Consider the following 15261-nt stretch of genomic DNA (forward strand, 5'->3'; position numbering starts at 1 on the left):
CTAGGCCTTACTTCTGCTAATTCTTCTCCACTAAGTCTGGCTGTAATGTATGGGTCTGTACATTTGACAAGCTCCACAGGTGATCCTGATGTGAGAGATCAACTAACCTGTGTCTAGGAATCACTTTCCCAAGACATAGCTCTGCGCCCAAGTGCCCTTAGGTACTTATTTTAAATTCAGGTCCAGGAAGACTTCATTGTTACTATGGTGACAGAGCAGGCATTAATAGGAATATTTATATTACTAAGATTGGAAATGAAAGGAATTACATTACTCGCATAACAATTACTCTTTCCTGGACTGGCATCAAACTTGGAAGCTCCTGTTTAGAAAGCAGATCATATATTCTTCCCCCTGACTCTATAGCAAAATGACTAAGCCTGAGTTTCCACTGCAGTTTTGTGAATTTTCACATCCTGTAAGCATAACTGTACATAGGAAAGTATTTTTCAGGAGTGCCTTCCACAGAGTAAAGTCTTAATATAATTATGCTTGAAATTTATGGCACAAACCTGGGGCACATCAGAAGAGGGCCTGTGCATATAAAGTGGATATTTACAGAATGGAGACATTTTTTATTTTAAACACTGTACCCTATATCTTTTGTATCTGCATGCCTACACAGCACAGTCAGAAAGCAATAACTCACTTGTTGATTGACTCATTGATTAGGACCTCAGGTCAAAGTCATGTTAGTGTTATTTTTATCTCCTTTCTGCCGTTACCCTTCACTCTTCTTCCTTCTCCTCCAGATAAAATGAAAATTAAGTGGACCAGTATCCTGTAATTTTGGAGGCCTCCAAGTAGTCCTTCAACTCCTCCAAGTAAGACGTGCCTTCTCAATGGAGGTGATATGACCTCCAAGGGAGCAAACTGGTTCTTGGTAGAGCCAAAAATATCTTAGATATTATAATGCCTCCAGAGGGCCACATAGTACATAAACAGGTGCGAAGTGACCTGGTATTAAAATTTCATGGTGTTGAGAAATTACTGGGGCAAATATGTCTTAAAAAGTCTCCTTAGGTGGGGAGTAATAATCAAAAAAGGTTGAGAGGAGTGAGACACCAAGGTGTTTCATGGATTCCACACACACGGGGGTCTGCTGAGGTCTCCTGCGGGGCAGTGTCCATATGCAGGTTGGTTATAATTAGCCACTGGACAACCGTATCAGAGCTAGTAGTTCAGTACCAAATCAAGAAAGATAAAAATAATCAGAAGACATGCAAACAATTAGGATGCTGAATTTCAGGGTGAAGAGAGTCCCCAGTAAGATGCAGAAGCCTTCTGCCCCTCAACCACAAACTTCTCCACAGACCTGGAAGAAACCTCGGTCCTCAGAGACTTGGAAAAAGCTCTCTTGAAACCTGTGTGGAGGTTACAAAAACCATCCCTCTGCTGGTGGCCTGAGAAGATTATCTCAACCCCAATGTTGCCCAGAACATTGCATTCAAGATTTGAGATTAGTACTGCAAAGAGATCAAGCCCGGAGCCTTTGAAGGGGGAACACTGACTCCAAGACCTAGACTACCAGAGAAGTAACCCTAGGGAGTATTAATTAGTGAGAACTCATGCAAAGGGAACCACTTGAATACAAGAGCTGGTATCACCCAACAACCAGTAGCACCCTATGCAGGATGCCTCATCTAAACAACAAACAAAACAAAAATACAGACCCAATTATCAGCAGACAGGATTACCAACTCACTCAGCCTTGCCCATCAGAGAAAAAACAAACAAACAAAAAACTCAGCGAAAGTCTCATCCTATACGAAGCTTACACAAACCATTGGACCAACTTTAGGAGGGGAGAAATGAAAATGAAGAAAGAATTCAACCTTGAAGCCTGGGAAAAGGAGACCTCAAACACAATAAGTTAAAAAAAATAATGAAAAGTCAGAGAAATGCTACACAAATGAAGGAACAAGCTAGAAACACAGAAGTCCAAATAAATGAAGAGGAAATAGGCAAACTACCTGAAAAAGAATTCAGATAATGAGAGTAAAGATGATCAAAACCCTTCAAAACAAAATGGAGAACATGCAAGAATCAATTAACAAAGACCTAGAATAATTAAAGGATAAACATATAGAGACAAACAACACAATTACTGAAATGAAAAATACTCTAGAAGGAATCAATAGCAGAATATCTGAAGCAGAAGAACGAATCAGTGAGCTGGAAGATAAAATGGTGGAAAAAACTTCTCAAGAGCAGAATAAAGTAAAAAGAATGAAAAGAACTGAGGATAGTTTCAGAGACCTCTGGGACAATATCAAACACACCAACATTTGAATTATAGGGATCCCAGAAGAAGAAGAGAAAAAGAAATGGTATGAGAAAATTTTTGAAGAGGTTATAGTTGAAAATTTCCCCAACATGGAAAAGGAAATAGTCAATCAAGTCCAAGAGGCGCAAAGAGTCCCATACAAGATAAACCCAAGGAGAAACATGCCAAGACACATACTAATCAAACTAACAGAGACTAAACACAAAGAAAGAATATTAAAAGCAGCAAGGGAAAAGCAACAGCTGATCTTTCAGCAGAAACTCTTCAGGCCAGAAGGGAATGGCAGGATATGTTTAAAGTACTGAAAGGGAAAAATCTACAACCAATGTTACTGTACCTGGCAAGGATCTCATTCAAAATTGATGGAGAAATAAAAAGCTTTTCAGACAAGCAAAAGTTGAGAGAATTCAGTACCACCAAACTAGCTTTACAACAAATGTTAAAGGGACTTATATAGTCAAGAAATACAAGAGAAGAAAAAATATCTACAAAGTCAACCCCAAATAATTAAGAAAATGGAAATAGGAACATATATATCAATAATTGCTTTAAGTGTAAATGGATTAGATGCTCCAACAAAAAGACACAGACTGGCTGAATGGATACAAAAACAAGACCCATATATATGTTGTCTACAAGAAACCCACTTCAGACCTCAAGACACAGATAGACTGAAAGTGAGAGGATGGAAAAGTATATTCCTTGCAAATGGAAAGCAAAAGAAAGCTGGAGTAGCAATCCTCATATCAGACAAAATAGACCTTAAAATAAAGAAGATTACAAGAGATAAGGAAGGACACTACATAATGATCAAGGGATGAATCCAAGAAGACATAACAATTGTAAGTATCTATGCACCCAACATAGGAGCACCTCCATACATAAGACAAACACTAACAGACATAAAAGAGAAATTGATAGTAGCACAATAATAGTAGGAGACTTCAACACCTTCACTCACACCAATGAATAGATCATCAAAACAGAAAATTAATAAGGAAACACAAGTCTTAGATGATACATTAGATGAGATGGATCTCATTGATATCTTCAGGACATTCCATCCAAATGCAGAAGAATACACCTTCTTCTCAAGTGCACATGGAACATTCTCCAGGATAGACCACATCTTGGGTCACAAATCAAACCTCTGTAAATTTAAGAAAATTGAAATTGTATCAAGCAACTTGTCCTAACACAACACTATGAGACTAGATATCAATTACAAGAAAAAGCTGTAAGAAATACAAGCACATGGAGATTAAACAACACGTTCCTAAATAACCAACAGGTTACTGAAGAAATCAAAAGGGAACTCAAAAATTTCTAGAAACAAATTACAATGAAAACACAACTGAAAACCTATGAGATGCAGCAAAAGTAGTTCTAAGAGGGAAGTTTATACCAGTATAATCTGTAGCTAGGACTTCGAGCACTATGTTGAATAATAGTGGTGAAAATGGACACCCTCAAGAAAGAAGAAAAACATTGAATAGACAACCTAACATTACACCTAAAACAATATGAAAGAGAAGAAAAAAAAAAAAAAAAAAAAAAAAAAACAAACCAAAATTAGTAGAAGGAAAGGAAAAGGAAAGGAAAGTTGCTCAATTGTGTCTGACTCTGTGTGGTCCCTTGGACTGTAGCCTACCAGGCTCCTCCATCCATGGGATTTTCCAGGCAAGAGTACTCGAATGGGCTGCCATTTCCTTCTCCAGGGGATCTTCCCGACCCAGGGATCAAACCTGGGTCTCCCACACTGTGGGCAGATGCTTTACCATCTAAGCCACCAGAGAAGCCAAGAAGTAGAAGGAAATAAATCATAAAGATCTGAATAGATATAAATGAAAAAGAAATGAAAGAAACAATAGTAAAGAAAGATTAATGAAATTAAAAGCTGGTTCTTTGAGAAGATAAACACAATTGACAAACCTTTAGCCAGACTCATCAAGAAAAAAAGAGAAGAATCAAATCAACAAAATTAAAAAGGAAAAGAAGAGGTTACAACAGACAATGCAGACACACAAAGGATTATAAGAAACTATTATGAACAACTATATGGCAATAAAATAGATAACCTGAAAGAAATGGACAGATTCTTAGAAAAGTTCAATCTTCCAAGAATGAACCAGGAAGAAATAGAAGTTATGAACAACCCAATTACAAGCACTGATATTGAAGCTGTGATAAAAAATCTCCCAAAAGACAAAAGTCCAGGACCAGATGGCTTCACAGGAGAATTCTATCAAACATTTAGAGAAGAGCTAATGCCTATCCTTTTAAAACTCTTTCAAAAAATTGCAGAGGAAAGAACACTTCCAAACTCATTCTACGAGGCCACCATCACCCTGATACCAAAACAAGACAAAGACAACACAAAAAAAGAAAACTATAAGCCAATATCACTGATGAACATAGATGCAAAAATCCTCAACAAAATTTTAGCAAACAGAATTCAGTAATATATCAAAAGCTCATACACCATGATCAAGTTGGGTTTATTCCAGGGATGCAAGAATTCTTCAATATATGCAAATCAATCAATGTGATACACCATATTAACAAATTGAAAGGTAAAAACCATATGATAATCTTAATAGATGCCAAAAAGGCCTTTGACAAAATTCAGCACCCATTTATGATTAAAACTCTTCAAAAAATGGGCATAGAAGGAACCTACTTCAACACAGTAACAGCTTGATAAGCCTACAGCAAACATTATTCTCAATGGCGGAAAATCTGCAAGCATTCCCCCTAAGATCAGGAACAAGACAAAGGTATCCACTTTCACCACTATTATTCAACAAAGTTCTCGAAGTCCTGGCTACAGCAATCAGAGAAGAAAAAGAAATCAAAGGAATCCAGATTGGAAAAGAAGATGTAAAGCTCTCACTGTTTGCAGATGACATGATACTGTACATAGAAAACCCTAACGATAGTATCAGAAAATTACTATAGCTAATCAGTGAATTTAGCAAAGTTGCAGGATACCAAATCAATACACAGAAATCACTTGCATTTCTATATACTAACAAAGAAAAATCAGAAAGAGAAATTAAAGAATCAAACCCATTCACCATTGCAACCAAAAGAATTAAATATCTAGGAATAAATTTACCTAAGGAGACAAAAGAACTGTACACAGAAAATTATAAGACACTAATGAAAGAAATCAAAGATGACATAAACTGATGGAGAGATATTCCATGTCCCTGGGTAGGAAGAATCAATATTGTGAAAATGACTATACTACCAAATGCAATCTATAGATTCAATGTAATCCCTATCAAATTACCAATGACATTTTTCACAGAATTAGAACAAATAATTTCACAATTCATATGGAAACACAGAAGACCCTGAATAGCCAAAGCAGTCTTGAGTAAGAAGAATGGAGGGGGAAGAATCAACCTTCCTGACTTCAGCCTATACTACAAAGCTACAGTCATCAAGACAGTATAGTACTGGCACAAAAACAGAAATATAGACCAATGGAACAACATAGAAAGCCCAGAAATAAACGCATGCACCTATGGGTACCTTATTTTTGACAAAGGAGGCAAGAATATACAATGGGGCAAAGACAGCCTCTTCAATAAGTGGTGTTGGGAAAACTGGACAGCTACATGTAAAAGAATGAAATTAGAACACTTCCTAACACCATACACAAAGATAAACTCAAAATGGATTAAATTCCTAAATGTAAGACTAGAAGCTATAAAACTCTTAGAGGAAAACATAGACAGAACACTCAATGACATAAATCAAAGCAAGATCCTCTATGACCCATCTCCTAGAGTAACAGAAATAAAAACAAATGTAAACAAGTGGGACCTGATTAAACTTGAAAGCTTTCACACAGCAAAGGAAACTATAAGCAAGGTGAAAAGACAACCCTCAGAATGCTAGAAAATAATAGCAAATGAAACAACTGACAAAAGATTAATTTCCAAAATATACAAGCAGCTCATACAACTCAATATTGGAAAAACAAACAATACAATCAAAAGGTGGGAAAAGGACTTAAACAGACATTTCTCCAGAGAAGACATACAGATGGCTAACAAACACATGAAAAGATGCTCAACATTGCTCATTACTAGAGAAATGCAAATCAAAACTACAATGAGATATCACCTCATACCAGTCAGAATGGCCATCGTCAAAATGTCTACAAACAACAAATGCCAGAGAGGGTGTGGAGAAAAGGGAACACTCTTGCACTGTTGGTGGGAATGTAAATTGATACAGCCACTGTGGAAGACAGTATAGAGATTCCTTAAAAAACTAGGAATAAAGCCACCAAATGACATGAGTTTGAGTGGACTCCGGGAGTTGGTGATGGACAGGGAGGCCTGGTGTGCTGCAATTCATGGGATCGCAAAGAGTCAGACACGACTGAGCGACTGAACTGAACTGAGAACCCAGCAATCCCATTCCTAGGCATATACCCTGAGAAAACCAAAATTGAAAAAGACACATGTATCCCATTGTTCATTGCAGCACTATTTACAATAGCTAGAACATGGAAGCGACTTAGATGTCCATTGACAGATGAGTGGATAAAGAAGTTGTGGTACATATACACAATGGAATATTACTCAGCCATAAAAAGGAACACATTTGAGTCAGTTCCAATGAGGTGGATGAACCTAGAACCTATTATACAGAGTGGAGTAAGTCAGAAAAAGAAAGATAAATATCATACTTAATGCATATATATGGAATCTAGAAGAATGGTACTGAAGAACTTATTTACAGGACAGCAGTGGAGAAGGAGACATAGAGAATAGAGTTATGGACATGGGGAAAGGGGAGGAGAGGGTGAGATGTATCGGAAGAGTAACATGGAAACTTACATTACCATATGTAAAATAGATAGCCAATGGGAATTTGCTGTATGGCTCAGGAAACTCAAACAGGGGCTCTGTATCAACCTAGAGGGTTGGGATGGGGAGGGCGATTCAACAGGAAGAGGATATATGTATACCTATGGCTGAATCATGTTGAGGTTTGATGGAAAACAACGAAATTCTGTAAAGCAATTATCCTTTAATAAAAAGATTAATTAATTAAAAAGTTCAATTGACCTACCAAAAAAATTAAAAGAAAGTTGAGAAACACTTTTAAGGACCCTATAAAGTCCTGGCCACCTAGCACCTAGGCTTTGTCTCAGTACACAGATTACTATGAGGAGTTTCAGTGGTGGATAGGCAGAATGAGTCATTTAGGAGGGCCAGCTCTCTGCCTGGCCATTAAAGACTCCTTGGGTAGTGTCACAGTAGCAGCCAAGCAGCCAAATATTCTGTTTGAGGAGTACTTGAAGAGTTAGCACTCTTCAGAGGAGCCTGAAGGATTTAATATAAGGAACCAGATTTCAAGGGATGACTGAGCTTTTATAGATGGAGTCCCTTAATTCAGTTCTACAAGAGGAAATGAGAATCAACTGATACTAATGAAAGCATTACAGTAGTAGAATAGCCAACTGGTGAATGAGTTATTCAAACTATTATTCATCCAGAAATGCTTCAAGCAATGGAAGAGACAAAAGTCCAGAAGTAGATTAACCCAAACTTCATGACATGGTTGAATATGTTGAGTCTAAAAGTCATTAATGCAGCAGAAATAATGTATCTGGATAGTGTTTGGAAGCATTTCTACCCACCACTCCAATGGAGTATTTATTTGATTATTCAAGTAACTTCATGATCTAGAGTTAAGTGCACATTTTTTGTCAAATTATTGACATTTTGTATTCAAGACTAAACCAGTTGTGTTAACATGAACAATCCATTAAATTAAAGCTATAATTACTATATATACAGTGACATTTGGGAAAACATAAAAAGAAATGAAAGATTAAGTTACAAATATTGTAAAGTTTTTCAAAATGTGTTAATGCAGACTCAGAACTGCACATTAATCTCCTGCAACAGATTATTTCACTTCATGAAGCTCTGATATGTTGTTGCTAAATACCTATGATCTATTAAGCCAGTATAGCTCTGGGATGCTGAATTTTCAGATAACAGTTTATCAGTGCATCATAAATATAGGCCACCACATTTACAATACAATGTACTATTTCTTACATAGTTTCCTTAAATTATTATATTTATGGTTCAGTCACTGTCTCCAACTCTTTGTGACCCTGTGAACTGTAACCCTCCAAGCTCCTCTGTCCATGGAATTTTCCATGCAAGAATGCTGGAGGGGTTTGCCATTTCCTACTCCAAGGGATCTCACCGACCCAGGGATTGAAGCTGCGTGTCTTGAGTCTCCTGTGTTGCCAGGCAAATTCTTTACCACTGTGCCAGCTGGAAAGACTACCACATTTACAATACAGTGTACTATTTATTATTATTTATTAAGCCCCATTTTATAGTTTATTAAATTATTATATTTATGGTACAGTACATGCTGTATTAATCTTGCCTTTCACCTTGTGACATGAAGAGGTCTTGGCATTATTATTAATGTCCAAAAACACCCAATGATGAGGCAGGGCTTCTTGGCTGAATGTCTTACATGTACCTTTTTATGTCCAATATCCTTGTATTACTCTGCTTGCTACTCTGTGCTCAGGAATACTGACCTCTGCAGACTGCCTCAGTAAGTTCCCTTGCCATTTGACTTCCCATTTGGCCAATATGAGGAACCTGAAAGAAATAGGAAAGAGAGAAGAATGAAAATATTTACCCCTGGCTCCATCTCTGCCTAGTCACCAGAAGCTCACTGCTTTCCTCTTATTGAAGGTCATAACTGTCTCCTTATAGATACTCTCTCCAGCTTCTAGTAATGACACCCTCCCCTTGTTTCTTCAGCCTTCAGATTCCCACACCTTTGTAAATGGTCCAGTCCTTAAATCCTCCTCAATTATCCAGTTGAGTGTGCCATCTCTTTCTGCAGGAACCTGGGATACTACACCATAGTAGACTATAAGATTATGTCAGACCATTGACCTTTTACTCTATTATGCTCTCTATAAGCTAAATTGATAGAAAAGGACATTTGACTTTCTAAGCCCCAGCTATCAGTAAATGAATTAGGTATAGCCCAAGTGTGAAAACTGGAGTATTGTGCAAAGGTGGGCATTGCTGCAATATAGAATATTGTTGCATGTCATTTAAGACAAATTGAGGTGCCCATTAATTGTGAAGAAGATCTGTTGATAATGCAAACATTTTAAAACCTTCCATTTAAAACAAGCAGAATAAATAGTGGACATTTTTGAAGGTACTAGTGAAACACTGGATCCAGATAGCTTTGCCTTTATTACCAAGAAAGGTAACAAAATTAATTTCCTGTGGAAAGAGAACAATTTTCATTACTCCCCTTAAGCCAGAATCAATAATTTAGAATGGTTCAAAATAATCTTAAAAATGCCTCAACCTTGGTGTGGACTTGTATAAAAATATTCATGTCTACCTATCAGTGTCCAAGTTTTCAAATATAGAAAATGCAGGTAAGAGTTTATTTGCATTTATAGGTAGCTCTAAAGCTAATAGACTAGGACAATTCAGGTTTGCTCTTTTATCCTGAAAAGTATACAGAGGACTACCACTGACTGTGCCTGCCACTGAGAAATATTAAGCAATAAATTTTAGAGCAAAGGAAACTTAGAAAATTGTCATCACTTCACATGTGGAAATCTTTTAACTCAGCTTTGTTCCACAGAGAGCTGAGAGAACACTGGGTTATCTCTTTATGCCTTCCTTTTTGTAACCAGATTCATCTGAAACTAGCTGCCAAATACATTCTAAGTGTCAACATTATTACTCTCCATTTTGTTTTTTGCAGAGAAAAATAAATGTGCATATTTTTCTATAGTTGGGATTGTGGTTTGTTGACATCCTCTAAACATCTTATTACAGGGAGTTGTATAAAAAGGTCCTTGGCACAGGGAAAGGCAGATCTATCAGACAGATGTACCTCTTACTTGCACTGGAATTCCTCTAGGGTCATATATGTCTACATAAGGCAGATGGCTTAATAATTACTTCTGAAGAGTTCATGTAGACCAGCAATTCAAGGTCAGTGGGGGTGCTGGAAATTTCCATGTTGATGAATACATTCCACACTAGTAATATGGGCAGAGAGTGTGACTGTCCTTATTTGGTCCCCTACCCCCAGCTGGGCCTAACTTACTGTGGACACTTGATGAATATTAATTAAGGTAGAAATTAATTGAAGCAATGAACTCCCAGTGAGGGAGAAGGACAAAGACTGACAAAGACATGTTATCAATTGACATGTGACGGATTTTCCTTTTTCCCTCAAACCCTGGAAGAAATATAGACCCAAGACCTAGTCATTTTCTCCTACTGGCAGCTCCATCTGGCATCCATGTAAAGAGGTGTATAATGCAGCCTTGTGTTTTGTAGTGATACAGAATCCGGCACTGGATTTCCATGGGGGTTAGTCAGTGGAGAAGCCCTCCAAGTGGACTCCTGCAGCCAGAGTGGCAAAGAGCCTTTGCTAATCTTTTTCATCTCTATGGGCTTAGCCCTTAGAATTATGGGACTAGGCCATAACACGGCATGCAAAAGCCATAATAATGATGATTTCATCTCAGGTTGTTTGTAGAACTCTGACTTCCCTGTGGAGTATGAGAGTTAGGGGAAAGACAGATTACATAACAGGGAGAAGTAAACACAGATTGGCTGGCTGTGTAGTATCTGGGTTTTTCATTGGTATGAGTAGAAAAATATTTGTTCTGTGAAGGAAAGCAAGAGAGTCTTTTTCATTTATGTCATTTTGGCATTTTGTGCTCGGGTCTTTTCTAACACTCAAACTATTATACGGCCAGAGTCTTTTTCCTCCAAAGGCAAAAAGCAGTGTACACATTCTCTCTGTGTCTCTCTCTCCCTCTCTCTCTTGAACTACTTGGGTATATTTGTGATTTATAGGTTTCCATAATGTTTTTATTTTATAGTTCATTTTTTCTCCTGTTTTCCTATATTTCACATGATAATATTTTGGACAACCCTTAAGCATACTTTATAGCCATTTATTATTGAATTATATTATCTCAGCTGACTTTGACTGAATGTGTTAAAATATGTAGGCTCACCAAACTGCCCGTTTTGTGATGATACCAAGTGAGGCATTTATCCTGTACCAATATCACACAATTAATAAAGAAACAAAGTTTGACACATAAAAGGTTCAGAAAATCCTAATTTAAGTGTTACTATATGGGTTTATTAATAATGAAGATACACACTTTATTATTTTCTTGAAAGTAAAAATAGATGGAACTATTTAAATTTATCCAGTCACCTGGATCATTCAAGTGAAAAACCTGTCTTATAGGTGACAAGACACTTTCAGGCCCCAAGATAATCATCAAAGACACTGAAGTCTTGTTGACTTACCAAGTGAACTTAACAACACTCAAATTTGCCTTAATGATTGGTTTACAGACAATGAGAAGAAGGTACCTTAGAATTTGAGAGTTGATTTCATGTTGAAGCAATTTACTTTGAGAGAAACAGAACTGAAGTGAGCCTCCTCTCAAAGCATCAGATACTTTAACAGCTCCTTTTCACCTTCCTCAAGTGCATAGAGTATATTTTTTTTTTTTTGACCTGCTTTATTATTATTATTATTTTTTTTTCCCAGTGGGTTTTGTCATACATTGATATGAATCAGCCATGGATTTACTTGTATTCCCAATCCCGATCCCCCCTCCCACCTCCCTCTCCACCCGATTCCTCTGGGTCTTCCCAGTGCACCAGGCCGGAGCACTTGTCTCGTGCATCCCACCTGGGCTGGTGATCTGTTTCACCATAGATAGTATACATGCTGTTCTTTTGAAATATCCCACCCTCACATTCTCCCACAAAGTTCAAAAGTCTGTTCTGTATTTCTGTGTCTCTTTTTCTGTTCTGCATATAGGGTTATCGTTATCACCTTTCTAAATTCCATATACATGTGTCAGTATGCTGTAATGTTCTTTATCTTTCTGGCTTACTTCACTCTGTATAAGGGGCTCCAGCTTCATCCATCTCATTAGGACTGGTTCAAATGAATTCTTTTTAATGGCTGAGTAATATTCCATGGTGTATATGTACCACAGCTTCCTTATCCATTCATCTGCTGATGGGCATCTAGGTTGCTTCCATGTCCTGGCTATTATAAACAGTGCTGCGATGAACATTGGGGTGCACCTGTCTCTTTCAGATCTGGTTTCCTCAGTGTGTCTTAAAAGCTTTTGCACTACAAAGGAAACTATAAGTAAGGTGAAAAGACAGCCCTCAGATTGGGAGAAAATAATAGCAAATGAAGAAACAGACAAAGGATTAATCTCAAAAATATACAAGCAACTCCTGAAGCTCAATTCCAGAAAAATAAATGACCCAATCAAAAAATGGGCCAAAGAACTAAACAGACATTTCTCCAAAGAAGACATACAGATGGCTAACAAACACATGAAAAGATGCTCAACATCACTCATTATTAGAGAAATGCAAATCAAAACCACAATGAGGTACCATTACACGCCAGTCAGGATGGCTGCTATCCAAAAGTCTACAAGCAATAAATGCTGGAGAGGGTGTGGAGAAAAGGGAACCCTCTTACACTGTTGGTGGGAATGCAAACTAGTACAGCCGCTTTGGAAAACAGTGTGGAGATTTCTTAGAGTATATTTTTAAAAGGAGATCTCTGAAAATAAACAAGCAAAGAATCCCGCCTCTGCCAGTCCCATGATTTGAAATCAAGCATAGCCATGCCAGGATAATGCTCATAATCTCTTTCCATTGTGGATGGCTGTGCACTGTGTAATAATTCTGTTTTGAATAGAACATATCATTTAGCTTTCGTGGGAAATCAGTTTGCTTCCTGCTTTGGAACAATATTAATATTAAGTTGTATTTTTCCCATCTGTGCCTATGAGCACAGACCAATGGAGGATTCAATGGAAAAGTTTTCAGAGATTTGATTCAAATAAATCTACATGTTGCATACACAATTAAAGCTTATACAAGATTTAGTGCATGTGTGCTCAGTCGTGTCTGATTCTTTGCAATCCCATGGTCTGTAGCCCACCAAGCTCCTCTGTTCATGAGATTGTCCAGGCAAGAATACTGGAGTGAGTTGCCATTTCCTCCTCCAGGGTATCTTCCCAACCCAGGGATTGAATTCGCATCTCCTGCATCTCCTGTTTGGCAGGCAAATTCTTTACCACTGAGCCACCCAGGAAGCTCCAGGGGAACATAATAGCCAAAGTTGTTTGTCTCCAATCCTTAAAGATGTTCATAGACTGATATAGTGGATATTTCCCACAGGTAGATTGGTACAAATGTAATTGACGTTTCAGACCTTGAATTTTAAATCATTATAACTAGGAGACCAAACCAGTCAATCTTAAAGGAAATCAACCCTGAATACACATTGGAAGGACTGATGCTGAAACTGAAACTCCAATATTTTGGCCACCTCATGCGAACAGCCAGCTCATTGGCAAAGGCCCTGATGCTGGGAAAGATTGAGGGCAGAACGAGAATAGGGCAACAGAGGATGAGATGGTTGGAGGGCATCACTGATGCAATGGACATGAACTTGACCAAACTCCGGGAGATGGTGAGGGACATGAAAGCCTGGTGTGCTTCAGTCCATGGGATCATGAAGAGTTGGACACAACTTGGTGACTGAACAATAACAACAAGAACAACAACAACTAGGCTCAAATATATCTTTATTAGTCAAAATAGGAACCATTATAATTAACACATTTTTGCCAATGAGAAATAAGTTAGTTTATTCCTGTAGCATAAAAATCTGTGCTTCGGGATTTGACAAACTCTTGAAAAACATTTTCTGCATCCTGCAGGTTGTAGAAGTGTTTTCCCTGCAAAATGTTGTCAAGATGCTTGAAGAAGTGGTTGTCATTTGACGAGAGGTCAGGTGAATACGGCAGATGAGGCAAAACGTTATAACCCAATTCGTTCAACTTTTGAAGCATTGGTTGGGCAACATGCAGTTGGGTGTAGTCATGGAGAAGAATTGGGCCCTTTCTGTTGACCAGTGCAGGCTGCTGGCACTGCAGTTTTCAGTGCATCTTGTTGATTTGCTGAGCATACTTCTCAGACGTAATGGTTTCGCTGGGATTCAGAAAGCTGTAGTGGATCAGATGGGCAGCAGACCACCAAACAGTAACAGTGGCCTTTTTTTGGTGCAAGTTTGGCTTTAGAAAGTAGTTTGGAACTTCTTCTCGGACTAGCCACTTTAGCTGGTTGTCACCAGTTGTCATATAAAATCCACTTTCCATCACATGTCACAATCCAATCGAGAAATGGTTCATTATTGTTGCATAGAATAAGAGACAACAACACTTCAAAACGACGATTTTTTTGATTTGCGTTCAGTTCATGAGGCACCCACTTATCTAGCTTTTTCACCTTTCCAATTTGCTTCACGCACTGAATGACTGTAGAATGGTTGACGTTGAGTTCTTCAGCAACTTCTCATGCAGTTGTAAGAGGATCAGCTTTGACGATGGTTCTCAATTGTCAACTTCTGATGGCTGGCCACGCACTCCTCATTTTCAAGAGGTTTCCCAGATTTCAGAGATTTGATTCAAATAAATCTACATGTTGCATACACATTTAAAGCTTTCAAATCTCCTTTGTAAAACTTCTTGAACCACTGCTCTGTACATTCGTTAGCAGTTCCTGGGCCAAATGGATTGTTGATGTTGCAAGTTGTCCCTACTGCTTTTTTGAACTCAAATAAGAAAATCACTCAAATTTGCTTTTTGTCTAGCATAATTTCCATAGTCTAAAATAAGTATAACAGCAAGTAAGTCATTAGCAAAACAAAAATCATAAATTGAGAAATGCTCATTAAATGGTGTATAACATAACCACATTTATTTAAGAATGTATTTCTATATCAAAGGCAAATTTCAACAATGAAAAAACCGCAATTACTGTTGCACCAACCTAATATTTCATGAGCATCTCTAACTC

The sequence above is a fragment of the Dama dama genome, chromosome X (genome assembly GCF_033118175.1).
Source record: "Dama dama isolate Ldn47 chromosome X, ASM3311817v1, whole genome shotgun sequence".
Lineage (NCBI taxonomy): Eukaryota > Metazoa > Chordata > Mammalia > Artiodactyla > Cervidae > Dama > Dama dama.